The sequence below is a fragment of the Anser anser genome (genome assembly GCF_964211835.1).
Source record: "Anser anser genome assembly, chromosome: 12".
NCBI lineage: Eukaryota > Metazoa > Chordata > Aves > Anseriformes > Anatidae > Anser > Anser anser.
The window spans coordinates 22,465,458-22,475,108 of NC_139733.1; the positions used below are offsets into that span (position 1 = coordinate 22,465,458).

At 48.8% G+C, this 9,651-nt stretch overlaps 1 long non-coding RNA gene across 2 annotated transcripts; it reads left to right on the forward strand.

Annotated features, from left to right (window-relative positions):
* The first annotated feature begins 283 nt into the window (after positions 1-283).
* On the forward strand, positions 284-9,450 carry LOC310880472. Of its 2 annotated transcripts, XR_014571718.1 has the most exons (4): positions 284-2,818; positions 3,008-3,284; positions 3,931-6,879; positions 8,771-9,450. It is a non-coding gene; the product is annotated as an uncharacterized lncRNA (long non-coding RNA). The 2 variants fall into 2 exon arrangements; XR_014571719.1 differs by lacking the exon at positions 284-2,818 and having other exon boundaries at positions 2,826-3,284.
* The last annotated feature ends 201 nt before the right edge of the window (positions 9,451-9,651 follow it).

Consider the following 9,651-nt stretch of genomic DNA (forward strand, 5'->3'; position numbering starts at 1 on the left):
TGAAAATGACTTCTCCTCCTTTCCTTTTGCTTCCATTCCTGCAGATGAGTGCAGCACAGATACTCCACAGCAGAGCACGGATCTGCATTTTTATGCACATCAACAGGCTTTTTGCCATTTTAATATGCTGTTATTAAGCAGTGAGGTACTTTGTGGAGAGTACTAAGAATAATTAATCCATAATTCACCAAAAGAAAAATCGCATCCAACAGGCTTCATTTTCTTTTTGCCAACTTTTTTTTTTTCTATTATTATTTTTTTTGCCCTCTGTAAGCCTCAGCCAGCGTGTTTTGCACCCGATTGCACAGTGACTGAAGAGTGATGGGCTGAGCTGCTTTGCTGCCTGGAGGGGCCGAGCAGGTTGCGTGATATTATAAAGGCTGTGATAATAGCAAGTGACATTTTGATGGGAGTTTTATGCTTGCTGGGTCACTGAGGCTGGTGGCTGATCGCTGAGACAGCGAGAGGAGAGGTGCTGGCGGGCATCTGGAAATGGGAGGCTCTGGAGTTGTCCCCTCCTGCCCCAGGCTTGGCTGGGGAAGCCCCCGTGCCCGCGGGGCTGCGTGGGAGCGATGTGCCGTCCAGCGGTGCCTCTCCCAGCCACAGCCGGCGGGCACCCGCTTGCCACAAAAATAAAAACACTGAGCCAAGCTCATTAAGGGTACCAGGATTGATGCCTTTCATTTGAAATGGGCTTCATTCCTGGGAGCAGTGAAATTACGCCACAAACACGGTTGTGCTTCAGGGTGGGTGGAAGGTTCTGTTTATTCCGGCCTGTGGGGAGCCAGGAGGGCGGCCTCCCCAAACCTCTCCTCGGACCTTAACCTGCCAACCTCCAGTGGAGCTGAAGTGACAGCAGCAGCCCGGGCCCCAGCCAGGAGCCCGAAATTGTGCCCCTCTGGCCGGGCCCTCCGGGGTTTGCAGCGGCCGCAGGAGCTGCAGCGAGCGGTGCCTGTGCGCCAAGGGGTCGGCTCTGCCTCCTGGTGCTCCCCTTGGGCATGGGGGGGCCCAGACTGCAGCCATCCAAATCCTTCACAATTTGCTGTGATCGCTAAAATCCAAGTAACAGGTGTCGTGGTGCTGCGGTTGCTGTACAGCAGCTCTTTGTGGGGCATGCTTTGATATGGTTAACGGCTCCTCAGCTGCTGAAATGGTTCTCCTAAAAATCCTGGGATCTCAGCAGCTGGCACGGGCTGCAAATGTGCGGTGAGGAGAAGGAAGGGAGGGTCTGCGATGTTGACTTTGAGACTGACTGAAGTTCAGGCTGTTCTTTTTGTGGCGTGAGACCACAGAGATGAAGCCACAGCATGCCCTGAGCTCAGCACCTGTGGGTTAATCCACAGCTCCCTTCAACCTGAGCACGCTTCTGCACTGAAACCTGCAGGTAGAGCAAGGCTGGCACGGCGTAAAGGGGGTTAAGGTGATGTGTGTAAAACTCCCGAAATGGAAATGCTATTAAAAATGTATTATTCATAATGTGAAAAATGTAGCTTTTCACTTCTGTTGACATACAATTATTAGGTGTTTGAGGATTACTGTACCTGAAGTTGTTTTGCTACTGACGCAACTTGAATGAATATCAGAACTTTTTGAACCAAGGAAGTGATTTAGTAATCCCGTGCTATGGTAAAGAAAAACAAATAGGCCTTGTCTGTTAGCATGTAATGGCCCTAAAAATATACGGTTGCAATTTCATGGCTGACCTGTGCTGTAATTTGATCGTGATGACTCAGGAGCTGAACGCACATTTACATTTTGGTCCCCTGCCCGTCAGCAAAACAAACACACGGCTTGTGTAGGGCCGGGCGGTTGGATGCACAGGCGACCTGGTGAGACTCGAGGTGCTCCCCGGGGACCACCGCCACCCTTCCACCCGCCTGTTTGTCTGCGTAGCTTTGTGTTTCTCGGCTAATAACCAAAACCCTGGGTTTTGGTGTCCCTGGGGACACCGCTAAAACCCTGAGATTTGGTTTCTGTGTCAGGCCGGCTGGCCGGGTTCGTCCAGCGGCGGTAGGGGCAGGGTGGGTTGTACCCCACGTGCTCTGAGAGCTGCAGATTCCCCCAGACCATGGGGCAGGGCAGAAATGGGCGCTCAGCCTGTCCTCTCCCATCCTCTCCCCTCCTCTCCCTTCCCTTTTCAGTGATCTCACTAGCTTAATGCTGGAAAGATTTCAGCACTGAGCAATGTTTCAGTTTGGTGATTAATTAGTACTGCTGTTAATACAAGATGCAACTCCATTAGATTAATGTATCTTATTGGTCAGGCTTTAATTAATTAGGTAATAAAACCGACCCTAAAAAAAAAAACAACCCTCAACAGCGGTTAATGAAACCCATGGATCTACTTATTAAGAATTAAAACCTTTCTCTATTTAATATTTTTCTGCATTATTAAACCCTGCTTGGTTTCTTTGTATGGTATGTCCCATTAATGATGAGAGTCTTATTTCTAAATTACTTTGTGTGAGCCCAGAAATCTAGTATTATCTAATTAGGGAGAACTCTTCCTGCATAATAAACGCAGGAGCAGCAAAATCAATTTGTTCCAGGCACTTTGTATTACTCTTAAAAAAATCCAATCTGATAGACCGTATACCAGTTCTCACAGAACAAAAGCAGAAACGCTATGGGACCGTTGACAAGCTGCCCCAAATCCTGCGTTTTTGCCATGGTTTAGGTTACAGGTGCTCGTCAGCAGCCTCTGCTCGCGCTCCGAGGAGATGCCCTCGGCTGGGCCATCGCAGCGGGGAGGGCAGCGGGGCCGGCCAAAAAGATATGTGCAGAAAGAAACGTAGTATGAAGAGCAAACCCAATCTCAGTACGTTTGCCCCCACCCCTGTGCTCTCTCGTGTGTGGTTATTTTGGTTCGGGGACGTCTCGGCTCCCAGGAGCAGGTCAGGGCTGGGTGGGATGGTGCTGGCTCACGTGTTGGGCGAGAGATGCGATAAAGCAGTTTTTGCCTTGTTTTCCAGTTTATTGACTTATCCTTTTTCTTTCCCGTGCCTAGGGCCAGGGATTTCATTGGGATTTGCTGTGATAAAAGTTCAGCAACTTCACTGCAGGAGCAATTTTGAGGCTTTAATACTGAAAGAATCCAGAGGATCTTTTCTCACCTGTTTCACCCTCTCACGTCAAAACGTTTATGGACAAAGCTTGAGTGTTTGGAGGCCTTTTGGAGATGGCAGCAGGCGGTGCAGTCCGGCACATGGGGATGGGGACACGTTGTGGGGACACCATTAGATTAGTGCCCGAGGTTTGGCTGACTTCTGGAGCAAGAGCCTTTGGTAAGTTATCGTTCTGAGAAAAGGAGGAGACTCTAAGCTCTATTTAAAACATAATTAAAAAGATATAAGTGGATTCAACATTAAAAAAAATTAGATAAATGCAAACAATAGAAGGCAGAGAAAACTAGGAAATGTAAGTAATGTTCCAGCCCCATTAGAAGTCCGTTCTAATGGCAGCCCTTCACGGCAGAGGAATGACATTAATAGCCCTGCTTATTGCCGTCCGCTGACTTTAAAGCTGCCTCAAACTGACCATTGTGGGATTCACGGCACTCGCATTAATCCAAGGAAATTTGTGACCTGGTTTTCTTGGAAGCAGTCTGAAGCGAATGGTGGCAGAGGGCTGCTGGGTCCTGGATGTGACCCTTAGTGTTGCACATAAGGAAAATAATATAAGAAAAAGTCATCAGGCAGCTTGGCATTTCTGAGTAATTATCTTTGGAGAGCGTTCTTAGTACTAAAATAAAGGTAAATGACTGTGAAATAATGATTAAACCTCTCAGTGTGTTATAAATTATTGAAATTGTGCCACAAGTGACCACAGAACTACCACAAATAAAATGTCGGTACAGACTTCTTTAAACATAAAGAATTTCTGATAGAGCAACAAGCAAGGATTTTGTCTGCTGTTTTTAATTTTAAACAGGCTGTGGCCGGAGGCATTCTGGTAACCCTGTGTAATGAGCAGCTTTCCCCGGGCTTTTGGAAAGGTGGTGATCAGAAATGCAGGAGTGCACCACAGATAGAAGAAAATGCAAGTTTTTTTTCCCTTTGAAATGGAGGAATGAATCAAGCTGAAGCCAAGAAGAAAAATGTCACACCTGCAGAGACATCGCATCGGCTTCTGTAACGTAACAGTAGCGGGCACAATAAATTAGTGGTGCCCTGAAATTAAAATTTCTTATTCAGGAAGTTTTGGGCTGGCTTGTGCTGCCAAAAAATGACCTTGGAGCAATTATGTGGTGATAAAGCTGGGGGGTGGTTAATCAATACCAGAGGCTGTGTACACTTGCCTTTTTAATTTAGAGGTTATGGTTTTTAGATGCCATTCTAAAACTTGCTCTTAGATTAAGGAGTTGTTTGAGCTCTGTGCCCCGAGGCCTGCCTACTGACGCTTGTCCTGCTCCGAAAGCTGTCCCGCACCAGCCTCTGAGTCCGGGGCCTTTTTTCTTTTGCCTTCTAAATATCAAGCAGAGCTTTAAAGCAGGAGATTTTATTTTCTTGGGAAGAAGCTGGGAAGGCTTTAGGGGTAAGCTTATGCCTCTCTACACGTCAAAGTGCGGCTGTTACTTTCATGGTCTGGGTGCGGACGGGGAACGTGCTGGTGCCCGAGGGGCTGCTGCTCCGGGCACTGGTGGGCAGGCTGCAGCCTCCCGGAGTTTTAGACAACGCCACAGTGTGCCATTATGCTTTGCTTGAACCTTGAGAAAATAAGGTAAAATCTGATCCCTGGGAATTATTTCAGTTGCACTGAAGGATCCTATGCAAACAGACGAGAGTGGCCTTTGGAGTAAATACTTGACGGCAATTTCAATTTAATCTGTTTACGTGAAATCCTGTTTGGAGAGAGAGGAGAACTGTAATCCTTTCCAGTGCAGTTCTCCGACTTGTGTTGAGCTGTTGCTGCTCTGTTTCTGTTTTCCTGTCAGTGAGGTTTCGGGGTCTGATCCTGTTTTTCCTTGGCTGTGAGCAGCACTAACCTACTTCTGTTTTATAGCTTCCCTGTTGCAACTTCCAGATATTGTAGCAGGGAGCCTGCCAGTATAATTACAATGTGTAATTTATCTTTGGTTCTCAGATACTCCAGTGTAATTTCCTGGAGGGATAACTCAAATGATAATGAATGCACGGTTATGAAAGTTGCATTGCTTTGTAATAATAGTAAAAATGAAAGGTAAATTAAACAAAAACGTATTAGAGCACGTTGTGCTGAAACAGAGAGGTATTCACCTCTCTGTTATTCAGCTGTGGCTGCAGGTTGGGATGAGCTCCTCATGCGGAAGCGCAAGTGCTGGGGTTTGCAGGAGCAGATCCCGTCTGACCCAGGCGGTCCCTGAGCGTTGTAGGGTGTTATAGGGTCAGGAGCGCTGCTGGGGTGCAGCCTGGAGCTGGCACCCACTGTGGGGGGTGGCCGGGGTATGTCTGTGTGAAACCATGTTTTATCGCTAAGTCTGCAATCGATAGGGCTGCTCTGACCCCCAGCTCCTGCAATTCGTGCAAATCCTGATTTATATTAATCATTCGGCAAAACTCAATGAACACAAACCTAATTAGCTTTACAGCAAGGCCTAAGCAGGGTCTGTAACGAGCTTGTGAGCCCGGCTTTATGACAAACAAACCAAAACCAAACCAGGCTGAACCCCTAACGACCAACATACCCTAAGTCCTTGCCCTACAGACGGTGAAGAAACGCGGCGATTGGTGTGAGGGCTGGGGCTCCTGCCCGGCTGTGCCCCACACGGACCGAGTCCCAGCGCTGCCGAAAGCCAAGCAGCGGGTGCTGACTCCCGTGGCCGGGCTCTGCGAGCCGTGGGGCTCAGCACGGGGTGGGCCTGGTGCCGTGGCCATGGCCAGGAGCCCCCACAGAGCCCCCGGGGCAGGGCAGGGCCGCGTGAGGCCTGCTCCCTCCTGGTCAGGCCTCAAAGCGAAGGGCTGGCGGGAGTCGGGGTACGTGAGGCGAGGCCTCGCTGTTAACGTGGAGCTGGAGCCTCGGGGCGTTATATGAATTAACTGAGCCGAGAGCCCTCCAAGGAAACAAAGACGTAATTAACTTCTGCTGTATCAGTTCTAATAGCTTAAAAAGAAAACTAAAAAGTGCTGTGCTGAAGTAACCGCCCTTTTCTCAGCTTTCTTACCTAAAACTGCGTTTCTCCCTTATGACTAAGGTGCTGGAAGGAATGGGAGCGACAAAGAATTGAAGAATTGAGTCAAATCAGCCCTTACACAATGTTCTTCATCCGCAGCAGAGTCCCCTGCCACAACCACGGCCAAATCCTTCCCAAGAAGGAAAATTCGGAGACTTTGTGGTGCAAAGTCACAGCGTAAGCTTCAGGAAAAGGGGAATAAATGGCTGTGACTGGACTTGTTTTGGGCTAGGGCTTTGCACGAAGTCCTCTTGTATCAACTAAAGCAGTCCACGAGGCCACCTCCCTGCATGGCGTTTGTGACTGGAGAGGCTCTGCATTGGGTCCCAGAGCCTCCAGCTCCTTACAGGAGCTTCGTGAATTTTGGCACAATTTCACATTTATTTAGTCCCACGATCTTCTACAAGCATCAATGTGTATTTGAACTTTACTGTACTTTGGGCCCTTGCAGGTACTGGGAAATGAAATGTGTTCCTCTTGATGGTTTTCATGGCAAAGCAATCCACCCTGATTTTGGTGCTAAGTGGCCGCTGAGGAGCGGGCTGTGTTTGTGAGCATCTCCCAGCCCTGTAGGTCAGCTGCTCCTTGCTCACCTGGTTTATTTGGGCTGCAAAGCCACGCCTGCTTTTGCTCGGCAGAGTTACAATGCTGTTTTGCCTGTTAGGACAGATGGGAACAGAAGGTGAAGGAAAGCTTTTTAAGAAATAATGAATTTGGAGAAAGCCAAGGAGGTACAAAATTATTCTCAAGATATAATTATTCCAGGGAATGGAAACACAGCCTTCTTGAACTTGCCTCCTCAGGGTTATATTAATATGAAGCATTTAATCATTAGGGAGAAGAAATTAGTTCACCTAGATTGATCTCTAAGCTGAACCGGAGAGTTGGACAAAATAATCATTCCATAAACTCCCTTAGAATAATAATTTCCCTGAGCTTTTATGCTGAAGGGCACCAGCCCCTGACCCTGGGGGACCCCGGTGCAGAGGGGAGGGAGGGGAAGGTGCAGCCCTGGGCTTTTGGGGGCGAGGGGGGGGAAGGATCCACCTCGCTGCATTGGCCTGGCTGGGTCCCCAGGTCTCCGACACTTGTGCTGCGAGGGGCTGGAAGGGTTGGTTTGAGAATGCTTCAGGACAGCGCGTTTTGCTTCCCAGTATTTAATTTCCAGTGAGCGTAAGGACTTGTTGTTTTAGCAGCTCCTGCTCGGTGTTCAGTCCTGTGTGCGATGGGTAAAACTGTCGGAGCTTGCCTGAAGGGTGGAAAAAACAGAATGGTGAAAATGTTGCAGGTCATTACAATGATACGACAAGAATCAGGGGGAACGTGATTAACAGCTAATGCTCAGGGGGTCTTTGCGGGCAGCCAGGCTCTGCGTTTCTGGCCTTCCCCTGCTCTGTGAGGGATGTGGCAGGATGTTCTCATTTTTACAAAGCTCTTTCAGGTCTGCAGATGATTTTATTTATTTATTTATTTTTGGATTTCAATGCACGATTCGCCTTTCGCTGATTTTAGTGTTTGAAGTTCAAAGCAACACCGTCACGGAGCCCAACCTGGGGGCACGAACTGTGGTACAGAAGCCACGAGGGCAAGGAACGTGAGCATAACTCGGGAATTAGTGAACCTACCTGCACTGTGGGTCAGCTGGGGGCTCCCAGTCTGAACTGGGAGCCAGCCAGTTTGACAGTGGTCCATTAGGAGCAAAGCTACTTGGGTGCCTAGCTCATTTTAATTGGTTTTCAAACTTTGCAAGCTGCTTGTTGTTACAGAACAGTAGCAGGAAAAATAAGTGAACAAATGACTTCATTAAAAAAAAAGAAAAGAGGGTAGGAAAATCCAAACCAGCGGCTGAGAGTACCTGTGTCTGTACTTCCCTTTAAGTCCCTTCAGCAGTGAAGATTGCTGTATAATCTGAAGCAACAGCTTAAAAATGTATCCAAAGCAATATTCTGACAGCAGTACTGCCAGAACCAGCAGGAGACCCGTGAAAAATGGCGCGTTTGATCACCGAGCTGCCTGCCGAGAGGGCTGGGCGCTGGAGTCTGGAGGAGAGGGTTCCCATGAGCGTTTTGGGGATGTGTCGTGGAGCTTTCTGGAGGAAACAAAAAAAAAGCCTGTAGCTGGCTATTGCCAAATGACTCAGAATAATGACAGTGTTAGCAGTAAACAGTTTTAATTTATACAGGTGACATTTAAAATGCAAATCAGACCTTAAGATAATTGCTGGAAATAAGGAGGTCTCTGTTGGTTTAGGAAATATTTCCAGTTTCTATGGAAATTATTTGTAACACAGTGGGATCAATGAAGAAGCTTAGGTCTTAGGAGACTTGGCTGGAGCTGGTCCTCTGTGGAGTGAGAAGACGTGTTTAAATGATTGTATGGGGACAGGAGTGTATATGCTAGTTTATACGCTAGGAATAAAGCATTCAAATCCACTGGAAAACGTGTTTTTTCTTGTGTCATTGCAAAAGCAAAGACAGGCTCTGTGACCACAGACGTGCACGCACGACTGCTACAGCCGCACATCTTCCCTGCGCTGGGGGCGTTCGTTTTCAGTCCTCGTGCCTTTATACGTGCTGTTGTAGGAAGGAGGGCCAAAGCCTGAAGTTGCCTTTTGCTGTGCAGGAGCAGCGGCGTCGGTGCCATCGAGCAGTGACCTGACAGCAGGTGCCTGAGCCCTACTGGGGACATCCCGGCTCCCCCGGTGTTGGCTGTGGGGCGCGCGGCTCCACGTGGTGACACAGGCGGCATCGTCTGAGCGCTCGGCATCGACCTCGTCCGGAGCAATCATTCCCTCCTGGCGGCAGGTGAACTAGCACACAGCATCCTCCTGGGGATATCGGCCTCGTTATCTGATTTGTAATGGATTTCTCCACCATTTACACCCACTGATCTTGCCTTGTGCTTTGATTTCATCTTCCGTTGCTGAAGCTGGGCTTCAGAGAGAGGCTCTGGGGATTTTTTTGAGGATAATTGAGTGTTGTTTTTTTTTTCTTTTTTTTTTTTTTCTGGTCAGCCTCCCGCAAAACCTTTAATTTACTTGATATTCATCCTTCTTTGTACCTTGCTTCCGGGTTTATTATTCAATATTTCTGTGCTCCCTGCCACTCGCGCGGTTAGCTGTGAGACACAATCTCGTTGTTTCCATCCGAACGGTTTCTCATTAGCGGGCGTGGGTGGGAAGGTAAAACCCGCACGGGTGTGTGTGCTCCCCCCGCCGCGTGCGTGCAACCATCTTCTGGCTAGAGGAAAGGCATAAAAGCACCGTTCTGGCTACGGAGGGGAAACCTCGTGCACCTCTGGCTTCCAGTTTACAGATGTATTTCATGCACTTGCGAAGCGTGACGTGTAGCGGGGCAGTCAGCACAGGGGGCTGCTCGGGGGAGCTCTCCCAGCTCTGACAGCACGGTGATGCTCTGGGCTGTGCCGCACCTGCCCGGGGGCTCGCTTCGCCCCGTAACGCCGTGCTGCCGGCCGGTGGCTCCTGCGCTGCTGCCTTCCCTCGA